Source organism: Microtus pennsylvanicus, chromosome 2 (assembly GCF_037038515.1).
Source record: "Microtus pennsylvanicus isolate mMicPen1 chromosome 2, mMicPen1.hap1, whole genome shotgun sequence".
NCBI lineage: Eukaryota > Metazoa > Chordata > Mammalia > Rodentia > Cricetidae > Microtus > Microtus pennsylvanicus.
Window position 1 is genome coordinate 149,011,286 of NC_134580.1, and position 14,891 is coordinate 149,026,176.

The following is a 14,891-nucleotide window of genomic DNA, read 5'->3' on the forward strand; positions in this document are numbered from 1 at the left end:
AGAGGGCAGATGCCAGAAGCCATTTCTCTTTCTCCCAGAGAATCTTTCCTGATACACATGGTGATTCACAGCCCCTGAAAGGTCCTCTCCCCACCAGAAACACCCAGGAGAAGCTGGGCGGTGGTGGTGCACGCCTTTAATCCCAGCACTCGGGAGGCAGAGGCAGGCGGATCTCTGTGAGTTCGAGACCAGCCTGGTCTACAAGAGCTAGTTCAGGACAGGCTCCAAAATCAGAGAAACCCTGTCTCAAAAAAAAAAAAAAAAAAAAACACCCAGGAGAGAGCCTTGCCTCTGTGAGGACAATGGCTACAGATGAGGATGAGGGTGGGGAGATGAGGGACAGGCAACAACTGAAAGGAAGGAAGCTAAGTGTGCAGAAATGCTGGCGAGCAGTACCAGCATGCCTGAGGACAACAGGGCCCTCCTTCTGGACGCTGGCTTCCCAAAGGAGACCACATTTTACAGAATTCATGTACTCTAAGGGCTGAGGGCCTTACTCTAGCTTCTGTTCACAAGACAGCTGATAAATAATCCCCCAGCTGAGCTTCAAAGCCAATCTGCTCTTTAAAACTTAACCTTTCCTGTTTGTGTCGGAATCCTCAATTTCTATCCATCCATCCATCCATCCATCCATCCATCCATCCATCCATCCAATCTCCATCCATCCTCTATCCATCCAATCTCCATCCATCCATCATCCATCCATCCATGCATCCATCCATGCATCCATCCATGCATCCATGCATCCATCCATCCATCCATCCATCCATCCATCCATCCATCCATCCATCCATCCAGTTAGGTACTCATCTATTCATCCATGCACATACCCATTCATTCTGTCAGGTACCCACCCATCCCATCAGGGTCTACTGTATCCTCAGTGAAAGATGCTCCTATCCTGTTGCACTCGAGCCTAATCTAATAGACGGGAACAGATATTAAGAAATAAAATCAAGCAAAGTCTGTGCTAGAAGCAGAGGAACCGAAACGAGTAAAAAGGACCACACTCGTGCTCTTTAAAGCCCAGGAAGCAGAGCTGAGCAGCGCGCAGAGAACAGAAGAGAATGTGACATCCATCAATCTTTCTTCACAAGTTTATTAGGCAGATACTGTGCCGTATACCAGAGAGGCATGGTATTAACAACTCATAAAGCTGGGTGTTTGGGCCCCAGAACTCATTCTTACAGAGGTGGTTAACAACCAAGACACCCTCCAGACTGGGCACAGTGGTTCATGCCTATAATACCCATTACTCAAGAGTCTAAGGCAAGAGGGTTCCAAGTTTGAAGCCAGTATGGGCAACTCGGTGAGATCTTATCTCAAAATAAATAAAAAGGAGGGCTGCCAGTGTAGATCAGTGGTAGAGCACTCACGTGTGGACCTGGCTTCAATCCTAGTCCTGTGGAAAAGGAAAGGACATCAATGAAAAATAAACCAACCGTATCATGGAAGGCCTAGTGCTAGGAAGCAGGAGTGGTGGGACGTCTCCCTGAAAAGGATGCAGGAGGTAGCCAGACCCTGCACAAGGTGGTGCGAGCTCAGGACAGCAAGACATTGCCAGCCTACAGCAGACAGGGTGGGGCCAAAGTCTCTGGTGCCTTGGCCCAGCCAGAGCATGGGTACCGACCGGGGCTGGAATAGCCTGGCAAAGGTTGCCATGAGGGACCAGGTCAAGGGCAGCAGCCAATCCCCAGAACAAGGGTCTACTCACAGTGTGATGCTCTGCAGACACCTTCAGGAGAGCCTCCACCCAACCCTCTGAAGCGAGCACAACAGGATTGAGGGGGGGCCCTCCAGAAAGGTCCTTTCCAGTTATCTTCCACGAGGCTGTTCTGTTTGCATAGGGATGGAGATCCCCTCTTGGGCCCTCCCAGTTCTCCCTCTTTCTCTCCAACCCCAAGACCCCACAGAGTCTCTTTCTGGACAAGGTTCCAAAATGATCACTAACCTTGGACAGCCTGCTCAGCTAGCCAAGCCCCCTCCCGGGTGCCTGGACTCAGGTCATGGCTTTGAAATGCGAGTATGGTGGCCTGAGAAGCTCCAGGTACTGTGACAAGACCCTCCCACTTCTCAGTGGCCTCCAGATACAACTGTCTCTGGCACTTTCTACCTCAATCAGCTACCTTGACAGTGAAGGGGACCTCTGAGGACAAGTTCTGTGTATAACCAGGAACATTCTGGAAGCTGTTGGCCCACTCCTAAGCAGAGAGAAGGCTAGTTCCTCCCAGTCATAAAATTCAAGGGAAGAACAGCCCTCCTCTGCCAAAGGCCTGGGCCTCTTCTGCTGGGCCCCAATGCTGTCGATGTCTCTTGAAGCCCTGTAGATTCCACAGCTCTGAGGAGCCACCATGCTGGGTCTATGTTCCAGCAAGACCCACTTTTCTACTCAGAAAGCCCCATAAGTACTGGGTCTGGGTAAGGTGATAGTCAATTCTTACCTCAGGAGACAGAGCTCCCCGGAGCTCTCCTGCTTAGCAAACCTTCCCTTCAGGATTGAAGGTTGTGCTCCACATACAAGAGACTGAAGTGGAGCAGGTTTCCAATCTCGAAGGGGCCTTTGTGAGGTTCCACATCAGACACCGCGGTGGCAAGGATCCAAAGGGAGCACAAGGCTGAAGGCTCCAAAGATGCTTACAAGAGAAAAATGGGGCGGGGAGTATTAACAGCATAAACAAAACAGATACGGCCATATAAAGTTCTTCGACTTAATGTCTGACCTAGTGGCCAAACAGCCATTAAAAGACATATTTATGGGCAATCTTTGGGCTACTGTTTGACCATGTGAGACATAAGAGTCATGATTTTGGAAATACGGGTCCTTTTCTAATGAGGGAATACAGGTCATTAACAAATAGGCTTGGAAGTCATCTTCCAAGGTCTCTGTCCATGATCCTAGACAAATCATCTTCCCAGAACCCTTTTCTTCAGAGCCCTCTCCCAGGCAACCACAGTAACTCGAGTCTGAAGATGTGATTTCTCAGTTTAGAAAAGATCAAGCTGAAGAGGACATCACCTCACCTCCAGGCTCCTCTTGGACCCTCCTCAAAGGCCCCTCCATTTCCAAAAAGCAGCAGAGGGCAGTGTTTGAGAAACTGGCTCTGGTAGTGAACTGACTTCCTAAGTTAGAAGCTAGGCTGTGTCCCTTCCTACCTGTGTGGCCCTCTTTTGTAGTTAAGCTTCCTCTTTAAGTTGCCATGAAGACTCAGTAATTAAATGAACATAGAGTCCCCCTGAGGCCTGGGACTCCACACCACAGACACTATACACAGGTCAATAAGAATGAGGGCCTCTGAATCCCCAAGACTGAGCGCAGAGCAGTAAGCAGGTGACATGGTACCACAGGACGCAGCATAGGCTTCCGGAGATGGGAGCATGCAAACGGCCTTCTTTTCACACTATCAGTCCTTCCAAGAAGCAAGAGTGAGCTGGGGAGAAGTCTGTACAGCCAAGAAAATGGAAGAAACCCAGGAGGGATAAGAACAGAGCTGAACCTGGGGCCACCTGATACCCATCCAAGGGTCCCTTTCCCCAGCTTCAACCCCTTCTCATTTGCAAGCTCCAGATTCCAGGACCTTCTTGATGATGTCTCTGCTTTTCTATGCCAGACCAGGCCCTACCCAGTTGGGGTGGAGGGAGGCCCAGGGGCAGACAGCACAGATGTTATGTTGCCATGGTAACTATCTAACTCTGGTACAGGCCAGGTTACTAAGGAGTCACAAAGAGGGAACTGGGCAGCCATGCTGGCTTATTAAGCCTATCCAAGGCCCCCATGGAAACTCATTCTCTAGTCCCCTGGCCTTCCCTTCTGCAGACACAGTCTGTGTCAATGACCAAGCCCCAGGCCTCCTAGACCAATGACACAACAAAGTCAAGAGGGCCCAGCCAACAAGTCAGCAGCAGGGTATCTGCCTAGCTCCAAGGGCCCAGTATTCCTGGGACAAGAACAGCTGCGCTGTACTTCAGAAAAGGCAAAGGCTCCCTCTTCAAGATGAGTGACAGGTTTGGGTGACAGCAGGCATCTCAGTGGACCAACAGGGGGCAGTCACCCCTTGCCCATGGCCACCTGTGGTCAGGCAGATGGCGGGTCCAGAAGACCAAAGGTTCCTCTATGTCTTAAGTTACATATCTGAGGATTTTGGTAAAAACCTAGTATTTAAACACTAGTCAATGAGCTATTATTATCCAGACCAAGGAAGGAAGGAAGAAGAAAACGGTGCGGCTGTAACGTCACGTATTGAGGTGACTAGGACGGAGGAGGGGTGGTCTCTAACTCTGCCTTACAATGGTGGTGTTCAAATATACTATTTATCACCAGGGCTATTTCTGGTAGTTCTTTCTGAGGCCCAGAGCTTGGTTGGTCTCACTTTGAACCCACTCAGATTCTTGCCTGGAGTTCTAGAGAAGAAAACAGGGTACTGAGTTTAGCATTCATTTCTCCTTAACACCAGAACAGGGCCCGATCCATAGGCTTTCTCCCTGACCCCATCCATCCCTGAGAGCTCTACCCTCTCCACTCCATCCTGTTCTGTCAGCCCTCAGACCCCACACTTGCTTCAGTGTTCCTCACCTGTCCCTGGTACCTCCGGCTTATTCATTATTCACAGGTTAGGCAGTGCCCAGGCCCTAATCCTGCCCCATTCTCCTGACCATATCTAGGCATAGCAAAAGTGTCCTCCAAATCCCATCGCTCTAGCCTGCTGCCAACCGAGCTGCCATTTGGCCTATGACATTTAAAACCACCTGCCTCCCCTTGCCACATAGGACCCAATACTCCCAGTTGCTTGGACACTGCTGGCTTGCTTGGCTCCACACGCCTGGCTCCCAGCACACTTGCTTGCTGACCTACAGCTCAGGCCATTCAACGCTGTTTCAGTCAGCCTATCTCAATTTGGCTCCTTCACCCCATGGATGGCCCCACATTCCTGCCCCTATAAGGAAAAGTCAAGCAGGGGACTAGGGGCGTTTTGAGCGGCAGGACAAGGTGCGGGCCATCTGTATGCCTGTGACATGGGAGCACATGCCTAGAGCATGGTGTGATGTCCGCCACAGCTGTCCCCTTCTTCTTGGCTTCCAACTCCAGTGGGCCCCATGGCCCTGCTATTAATATAATACAAAGAGGCCTAGCAGCTGGCTCAGCCGAACTCTTTCCACAGGCAGTGACAACTGTCATCATGTAGACTCCAAATGTCCCCACCATACATTCTTCCAAAAAGAGCACAGCTGAATCTGCCTGGATGCCTGCTACTGAAGATGTGCTGACTGGCCCTGACAAAAACAGAGACTGCCAAAGACTAATCTCTCCAAATTCTTTCAAGGGTTCCCAATGCAAGAAGTAGTCGTAAGGAAGTCCTGGGCTACAGCGGCCTAAGGACCCAAGGTAGTGTCCAACCCAGCTGAGTGGCACGGTCACCAAGCACAGGATAAAGCTGTTTGAAAGTTCCCTATCAGCTCTCTGCAAGGAAAAGAAGACGGCTTCCTCTTACCCAAAGAACCAGGAAGGAGCAACAACCATAAACTGAGAACAGGAAAGTCACTGCTGTCCAACACTGCCAGGCAAGTTTTGTGCATTCTGGGCCCACCTGCAGGGCTCCAGGAGAGGAAGGGGTGCCGGTCAGCAGAGGCAGAAAGGTGGACATGCAGATGGCTACCACAGCCACACTCAGGCTGTCGACCTCACCTCCACTTGGGTGTATTTAAAAACTTCCTTAACAAGCTTAAACGTTGCACATGGTAACAGGATTCTAGAAACCCTAAGAGAGACCCGTGCACAGAGGCCTTTCCTGGGCAACCTCTTGATTTATGGAGAGAAGAGAAGAATCAAGTCCCCACCCTACCTATTCCCCAGATAACCCAAGACGGCTCCAAGTAACCCAGACCTGAAGGCACAGGCTGAACATACACTTTAAAATTTTAGCATTGGGGGCAGAGTGATGGTGGCTCAGTAGTACAGCATTTGCCTCATATGCCTGAGTCCCTCGATTCTCTCTCTGGCACTGGAAGCAAGAAAAGAAAGAAAGAGAGAGAGAGAGAGAGAGAGAGAGAGAGAGAGAGAGAGAGAGAGCGAGAGCGAGCACCTAGCATTTAAAAATACTATCATGAGCCCCTGTGACCTGGTGTATGTCCTGCTCACTGTGAATAGTTCCAGTCCATCATGCAGGCATGATTGGCTCTCTGTGCAAGGAGTCCTGGGCCATAAGACAAATCAGTATTTTTAGGCAAATCTTCTTGGCATCACAGACAAACAACATAAAGTGAAAGAAGTCTACCTCCTACCACCTGAATCCTGAAAGCCCAAAGGGCCTTGAGGACAGATGTCATCCTAAGAGACTGATGAGACCCTGGCCAGAAGCAGAGCTGGCCCTGGCACACGGTACTCTGGGAAGTAGTTCACTGGAGCCCAAGAGCAAGGAAAAGCTCTTATGATAAGGCTGCTTTGTCTGCAATGCAAACATGCACAGTGACAGCAAATGTCACATCCAAGTCCCTCAAGACAATGACTTGTGTCCGTGTATTATTAGGAGGCAAAGGTCAAGGAAGGAAAATAGGCCCAAGGCATTTCTCCTGGTTGCAATTACACTTATTGGAAAGGGAGCCCTTCCTCCTCCCCAGTGCAAACTACCTCATCACACACTCACATCTGGCCTGAAAGTTGGAGGAAGGCTGGTGAGACAGTTCAGCCAGCATCAGGGCTTACTGTTAAGCCTCACAACCTGAGCTCCATTCCTAGAACCCACAAACTGTCTGCCCTTTGACCTCTGTACATGTGCACACCCACATACACAAATAAATGATGAAAGAAAGAGTAAAGGAGCCATGGGTGAGCAAAGCCACTCTCTGGTGAATGCATTAAGAGTGATAAGGTAACACTACACTCTCTATTTTCTCTACGCCCATGTCTTAGCGCCTCACATGGCATTCATAAAGGAGCCCCACTTACACTGTGACTAACTCAGAAGTGTCTGGGGAGAGGCAGCGGGGTGGGGCTGGAGACAGGGACCTTGATGCCTAAAGTGAGGAGCATTCTTTTAATTATGGCCGTTCCTAGCTTCAAATGTCTAGATCTGGGATTAGCAGGGGAAGTCTCCTCTGGGCTCCAGTGCTATCACAGGAGGAAGGTGCAAGCCTATGCAGAGTACTGTTAAGGGTGCTGCAGGGGTCACCACCAAGACTAGAGGAAAGGAAATGACCCCACAAGCTGGAGTATAGTTGCCACTATCACCCCCTTCCCCAGAAGGAACACCCTCCCTCCACCACCCTGCCCATGTCTTCCCTCCCTTTTTCTCCACAGCAAAGCTCTGAAATCCAAGCTGCACACTTTTAATGCTTCTCTGTGGCTAAAGAGTGATTAAACCCAGGTCACACCCGGCCCCACAGGCAAAGCAAACAACCCCAGCCCTCTCCCACGCAGACTCTGGGCACAGAGGTGAGCGTTAGCTCTGCGTGGCACTGTGGGGTTATTAGATGGTACATATCATTTAGACAACTGTATGTCCCTGGGAGAGCTTCTGGTCTGCCATGGGGTCATGGGGCAGACATCTTGAGAGAATGCAGGCGCTCGCCTTTCTTGCACCTCAATTCCACAGTTTGCGGCGCAGTTTAAGTAATAACTGGTGCTTTTAGAGCTGGATATAGATTTTGAATTGCCAGCAAAAAAAGAATGTCACTAAACTACATTAGTTTTCACCTTGGCCATGTCCTTCCGGCTGTCGTGTGGACTTGGCTAGGCCTGACTACCCGGAGCATGGTATGGTTCTATTTCTAGCCTTCAAGGCACTTCTAGCTCCTGCTTCCTTCAATAAGGAGCCAGTGGAATGCCAGTTCTAAAGTGATCAAGAAAGGAATGTGGAACTGTGAACTGTCCATTTGGTTGTGGAGAAAAAATAGATCTGATATCAAGAGGGTTGGCATGTGAGCCTGGGCTCACTTTCCGTCTCCACTCCAAGACTCTTCACCTGGTGCATGCAAGCTTGAGACAGACAGAGCTCAGACTAGGAAGACAGCCTACAAGCTGGTTCTCCCTGCTTGTGTTCTTACGGGTAAACTAAGGGCAGCTAAGACTAGATCTTTCTGGTCCCTTCCATTTCTAGAACTTCTGTGAAAGTCCAAGAAGCTAGATCCAATGTGGAGCGCCCCTTGACGTGGCTCCTTGGCACTAGGTTTCCTCTACGTCCATCAGACGTCCCTCTCCATTGAGGGCCAGATTCAGACATCTCTGTATCATCTGATGCCTTTTCCTGTGGGGCCAAAGAGTACTACTTCTAGACCCCCCAGGCTAAGACAGGAGGATACTCAACATGTGGGAGCATGAGACGCAATGTTATCACACACACAGCTGAGCTCCCCATTTCTTTTGCTCAATGAAAGGGGACACATCCCCCTTGGCACACCCATGTTGTCCCCAAGCCTTGTGACTGTTACCACCACCCATTTTATATATTTCTATAGTTAACTCTCTTGGCTACACGTACTCTGGTTTTCCATTTTACTTCCCAATCCTGATACCAGAGCTTTCTAACAAACTTGATTAGGCACCTTCTGGTCACCAGGGTAAGTAAGGGCTTCAACCAATGAAGACCATCCAACATGGCCTCCACCCCCGACTCAACCCTATGTTCTACAGCTCTGCTGACTGCCCTATCCCTTCTGCTGGGACTGACTGTCCCATCAGTCTCAGCTCAAGTGTTCAAGGAGACTTTCCCAGGAAAGCATTCCCTGACATCCAAGTACAGGACAGTTTCCAGCACTGTGTGCTCTGAATACAAAAGAGTTCCTTTCCAGGGCTCTCTGGCTCCTTGCAAAGGAGCCGCTCTGCAGTGTGATGCCCACTGCATGGAGAGGAGAGGCAGTGTCTGCTTTAGCTGACAGGCATCCAACCTCAAACTGGCTCTTCTGTACTCTATTGCCTCAGTCCTGTCTAAAACAAAACAAAACAAAAACCTCACTCAAAGAAAATTATAGGTGTATTTCATACAGACAACCCAATGTGTCAGCATCTGACTTCCTGCCTGAGGTCACTGAATTCCTTCCTCTAATCTTTTGACCTTTCCCACCATTGCCACCATCAATACCACCACCTTTATTGGTGCCATCACCATTAACACCAACTACCTAACACTGAGAAAACAAGACACAACACAGCTGTAGAGAAAAAGCTCTTTAAAATAAGCAGAAGGAGCTGCGCCCTTGCGTTCTCATTGGAGACACCCCCTCTTTCTTTCATATAACATAGTGAGCCATAAATGAAGGGTGAAGAAATTGGGGGGAGGGACAAAAACAGCAGCCTAATTAAACCACTAACTAGGGCAGTGGTTCCCAATATTCCTAACTCTGTGACTCTTTAATAATCCTTCATGTTGTAGTGACCCCCCACCATAAAATTATTTCTGCTGTTACCTTATAACTTAATTTTGCTATTGTATAAATTATAATGCGAATTTCTGTTTTCTAATGTTCTTAAGTGATCCCTGTGAAAGGGTTGTTCACTCCCCAAGTGGTCATAATCCATAGGTTGGGAACTGATAGAACAATCTAGAAAAATAAAAGCAAAATAATTCTCAAGTAAAAGCAGCCCAGATTTACCAAAGATTTGAATTCCAAAGCCCAAGATGGCACTCTGCTGCAAGTTCTGGATTTGTAGATTTCAGATTAAAATTTCAAATGAAATGTGTTGGTGCTAGGGGAAAAAAATTCCTTGAAAAACAAAAAATTATCTTAAAAAAAAAAGACTCTTGCAAGGGTTGTAGGGCAATTTGGAGATGCATGTCTCCGGTTTCATCCTTGGTGTTTGTCACTGCAGCACAGCTGCCATGGTTTGTATGACTTTGTGTGAGCTGCTGTGTTTTATAGTGTTGGTAGATCTCAGAGTTGTCTGGTGGGCTTTTAAGGCCTTCTGTGTAGAATCATAGCATCCACAAACAGACTTTGATTTCTTCCTATGAGTGATGCACCTGCTTGTTCTCTGGTCTCAGTGTTCTAATTAAGATTTTACATACCATACCAAATAAAGGCAGAAGCAGGGGGCACCCCTATGTTGTGTTAGATTTTAATGGAAATACTGGGAATTTTCCCCACTTATATAATGTTGGCTACAGGTCTGCCATATATGGCCTTTATTATGTCAAGCAACGTTCCTCCTACTCCGAGTTTCTTCAGGACTTTTATTCTAAAGGGATGTTGGAGCTTACACACATCTTTTCTACATTGTTTCAAATGACCTCGTGAGTTCGTTTACATGACATGTCACATTTATAGATCTCTGTGTGTTATCCCTGCATCCCTGGAATGAAACCTACTGTCATTGTGATGAGGTATCCTTTTGATCTTTTCTGGTTGGAAATTTTAAAAAATTTATTTGTGCGTTATGTGTATGGGGTGTGCCTGTGCCATGACTAATGGAGGAAGGATCACACAAGGATGAATTCAGCTCTTTCCTTTCAACATGTAGGTAGGTGGATGGGTTATGTCCCCAGGCTGGGCAACAAGCTTATATCCATTGAGCCATCCCATGAGTCCTTGTAATTATCTTTTGGGGCATTTTTACAACCATGTAAAATGGGTGTATAATCTGCATGTGTGTTTCCAGCTTTGGCATCTCAATAACACTGGCTTCTTAAAGAGTTTGGAAATGTTCCTCCCTTCCTGTTCCATGGAGGAATTTGAGACGTGCTGGTCTTGGGTCCTCTGAGAAGGCCTGGTAAAATTCCCCAGTGAACTCATCTGAGCCTAAACTATTTTAGTCATTTTAATTACACACCAGCATCACTACTCACTATAGATTTGCTTAAATTATTTATCTCATTTGGGTTTAGTAGTGGTCAGTCACATGCATTAGATATCAAGATTTCTTTTTGAACTCAAAAAGGAAATTCAAAATCAATTATTTTAGATTTTCCAGATGGGTGGAATATATGTATTTAAGCCATGCGCACGTGGTTTGCTGATTCCTCGCTTCTGCTCTGCTTTCTACGCCGTCCTATCTAAATTTATCAATTGGATTGTCTATCCCTTTCTTTTGGTCAGTTTGGTTAAAGACTTGCCAATCCTACTCAAAACTAGCCCTTTGTTTTTCTTCCCCAACGTAACTGTTTCTGGGCTACTCATTCTGGTATTAACTGTTCATGTTTGCATAAGGCCCTGACATGTATCACAGAGCTATTCATTCAGAATTTCCAGGATCCTTTTTAAATATCTATCTATCTATCTATCTATCTATCTATCTATCTATCTATCTATCTACCTACCTACCTACCTACCTACCTACCTACATATCTAATCTATCGTGTGTGTACACACACACACACATATATATGCAGAGGTCAGAGGACAAGTTGGCCACATGGGTTCTGGAATTGAAGTCAGACTGAGCCACCTTGCTGTTCATTAAGGAGGTGCTGAACTGTAAACTCTTTCTTAAAACTGAGTCATTGGTGCCAGTGATTGGGTTTGTTGTGTTTTTATCCACTTGCTTCTAGGAGTTTCTTAATTTCTTCTTTAGTTTTCTCTCACTTGTCTATCACCCAGAAGTGCACTGTCTGGTCTCCGAAGACTGTGAATGTCTACAGTTTCACCTGCTAATTAGCAGTTTGACACCATCAGCAGACGTGACACAGGAATTCCATTAGTTCCTACATTTGGTAAGGTTCTTTTCGTGCCCTGACACCAGCTTGATTTTAAATTATTGGGGGAGTGGTAAAATTCAGTTTGATTTTTAAAACATTTCCTACTTATTTTTAAAAACTTAAAGCAAAACTAACACTCCCATACAAACTTCTAATTATCATTCCCTGTCCTTCTAAAAAGAAAAAAAAAACAAAAAACAAAATCCCAAAAGGTGGGAGGTTTGTGTGGCCCCAGTCAGGTGAGCACCTTCCTCAACTCAGTTGGAGTGGTGAGAGCTCAAGGGAGAGTCTTCACCCCTCAGACCAGCACTGGGCAAGCTGTGCAGGAGCTGAGCCCTCCACCCTCCCCTCCAGAAGTCAGCTGAGCATGCACTAGGGAGCCACTGGGGGCCTCATCAATCAGCCCATTCTGGAAATAGCAGAATCTAAGGTAACTGTACAGAAATCAACATCATCCCATAAACATCTTATCAACAGCCCGGAAACCTAATGAAAAACAGCCAGCCCGTTCACAAAACAACAACGCATCAAACGCCTGAGAAACCTACCTATGCCACCTCTTCAAGGATCAAATACCACATTTTACATTCAAATTGTACAAAGAAAATAAAAGCCCTTAATGTGGGAAAGATCTGAATAAATGAAGAGACTCCAGGCTGAAGACTTGATGCAGAAGACCACAGTGCTCCTCATTTAATTTATGACTTTATGCAGTTCCAGGCAAAACATTACAAGGTTATTACAGAACTTGATAAAAATGGTTTTTAAATTTGTATAGGAAAATAAATGGGCAAAACTATCAGAGAGCTAGGAATCAGTATCTGGGAGGAAGGCACAGGCTCAGGCAGGTCTTAAAACAACGATTGCCTGGCTATAAACCAACTGAGGGAAGCATCAGGAAGATGTACAATTTAACAAACTCAATAGGAATAAAACAGATCACAATAAAAAAGTGCAGACCACACGATGCATCAACACTCAGAGGGCTGAAACGTCCTTCAAAGCCTCTTAGCCCCGGCAGACAGCAAGGCTGTCTTTCTCTTTTTCATAACAGAGAGATCAGAACATTTCAAAGGGACAAGATGGAGACTTCCTGACCCTGGGGAAAAGCAGTCTTTCTTAATTTCCAATCTCCCAAGGTCCATCTCAAGCTCTTCGTTCCTGGAGCACTGACAATCAAAAGCAGGCCAAGGCAGCTAGTTAAACCCACATTGTTCTCTAATTATGCATCCAGTGTGCAGGAGGGAGGCTGTGCAGGCCGGTCTCCTGCCTGCTCTGTCACCCCTCTGTCAGGTGGACACCCAGTAGGCACCATGGAGCCTTCCTATGGGACAGTGGCTAGCACCCACCCAGGGTTTCTGGCTTTTCCTCCTTTTATCACAGATGATAGATGGGCCAGGAGGGAAGCCAAGGCCAACACGAGGAGAGGCCTATAATTAATGGAGATTTTTTTACCACAGCAGTGAGGGTGGGACCACTGTCTTCATTTCTGGACCGAAGACCTACATTTTAGTCCTCTAAGGAAGGCTTCATTGTATGCCACGCCCAGTCCTCATGGGTCCCACTAGGAACCACGTCACCTTAACATTGTACATTAGTGACCCAGTTCAACAACTCAGTGTGTTGCACAGAGAAAGGTGGCCATTGGAAGGACAAAGGCAAGTTAAAGGGAGCCTGGCATAGATGGCACACCTCCAAGCATGCCTGTGCAGAACCCTTGGGGGCACAGGGCAGGATAGATCGCACACCTACAAGCACGCCTGTGCAGAACCCTTGGGGGCACAGGGCAGGATAGATCGCACACCTACAAGCACGCCTGTGCAGAACCCTTGGGGGCACAGGGCAGGATAGATCGCACACCTACAAGCACGCCTGTGCAGAACCCTTGGGGGCACAGGGCAGGACAGGATGTCTACTAGACTGCTTTTGAAAAACAAAACCAAGTGAAAAATAATAAACAAATACCTCAGAATCCTCTTTAACTCAGAGTAAGTCCTGTGCATGAGGCCCATCTTGTCCAGTTATCAGGACAGGCTGGTTATAGAGCGCAGACTCATTTGCCTGATGAAAACTGCCTCACTTCTCCACTTCACTATGTACATACAGGAAGAGTCCCCACCTGCCACGGCCTCAGGACTAGACACGTGAGACTGGTCTAAGTATAGATGGAAGAGCTCAAGCTGAAGGGGTTCTATGAGCATGAGCATGAACCATGATACCACCAAGGGCTTTCTCTGGACTGGAGGCTTCCCCCTTGCTCCCTAGCCCCCCCCCCCCACGCCTGAAAACTGAGTCAGAACCCCAGGCAAGATGAAAACCACTCTGAGGCTCTCTGTCTGTGCTGGTGGTTGACGTTGGGGTGGGGGTGGGGCACTGAGATACTCAGGAAAGTTGGACAAAGGCATGGCTGGGAGCCAAGGGCCTTCTGGACAACCAGATCCCTAGCAACCAGCAATATTTCCACCCCAAGACACCAGGTTCCAGGCAGAAGTTGGAGCAGAAGACATTCAAAACCAGAGGCCTCTGAGCTAGTGATTTCTTACACTGATGTTTCAGCTAGAAGCATAGGCAAGCTAACTCTAACTCTACGCTGGGATGTGGGTAAAGCCCACTCCTGACATCTGCAGCGGAAAGCAAGGCTCATACGCTCCAGGGACAAGACCCAAATCACTGATTTCATGGAAGAGAGAAAGACATAAGGAACTGTGTGTGTTGGTCTGCATAAAGCAGAAGGTAAGAAGGGGCAACTTTAAGTCTCCTCAGGGTTGATGTGTCCAGCTCTAACCTCATCCTCTTCCCAACAGAGCAGTCCAGATGAACTCTATAGTGGTCAGGACAGAATCCTAAAGTTGGCTATTTCTCCTTGTTGTTTCCTTTTGGCTCCAGCTGGCCTTTCCCCCTAAATCACAAGATCAGGAGTTGGAGTTTTCATAATTTCTCCTGGTGAGAGCCAGTGGAGATCAGAGAGCTTGAGTAACAGCAAAATAGCACCCCGGAGAGAGGAACCCAATGTTCCCGCATTGTGCTTAGTCCCCTTGGAGGACAGGAGGGAGGAACCCTGTGCCAAATTCCCAGTGGGGTTGAGCCTTCCTGACTGATTGCCACAGTGAGGGGTGGGGTGCACTTCAAAGTCCCTCAATTCATCTCTCTCCAAAGGAGAGTCTGAAAAGCCCTCCATCTCCCAAAATAGTCCTTTCCAGCGACTGTCCAAAACATGCTCAACGGAGACCGGACCACTTGCCAGGCAGAGCAGAACCCAGGCTCATCTTG

General features: G+C 47.7%; 1 long non-coding RNA gene across 2 annotated transcripts in view; it reads right to left on the minus strand.

Moving 5' to 3' along the window:
- Positions 1-1,083: 1,083 nt before the first annotated feature.
- The window catches only part of LOC142844588 (uncharacterized), a 30,697-nt gene continuing 16,889 nt past the window's right edge, over positions 1,084-14,891 (minus strand). For both annotated transcript variants that reach the window (XR_012909744.1, XR_012909743.1), the window contains exons 8-9: positions 2,442-2,633; positions 1,084-1,402 (exon numbers count right to left, since the gene is read on the minus strand). This is a non-coding gene — a long non-coding RNA (uncharacterized LOC142844588). The remainder of the gene's footprint in view (positions 1,403-2,441; positions 2,634-14,891) is intronic.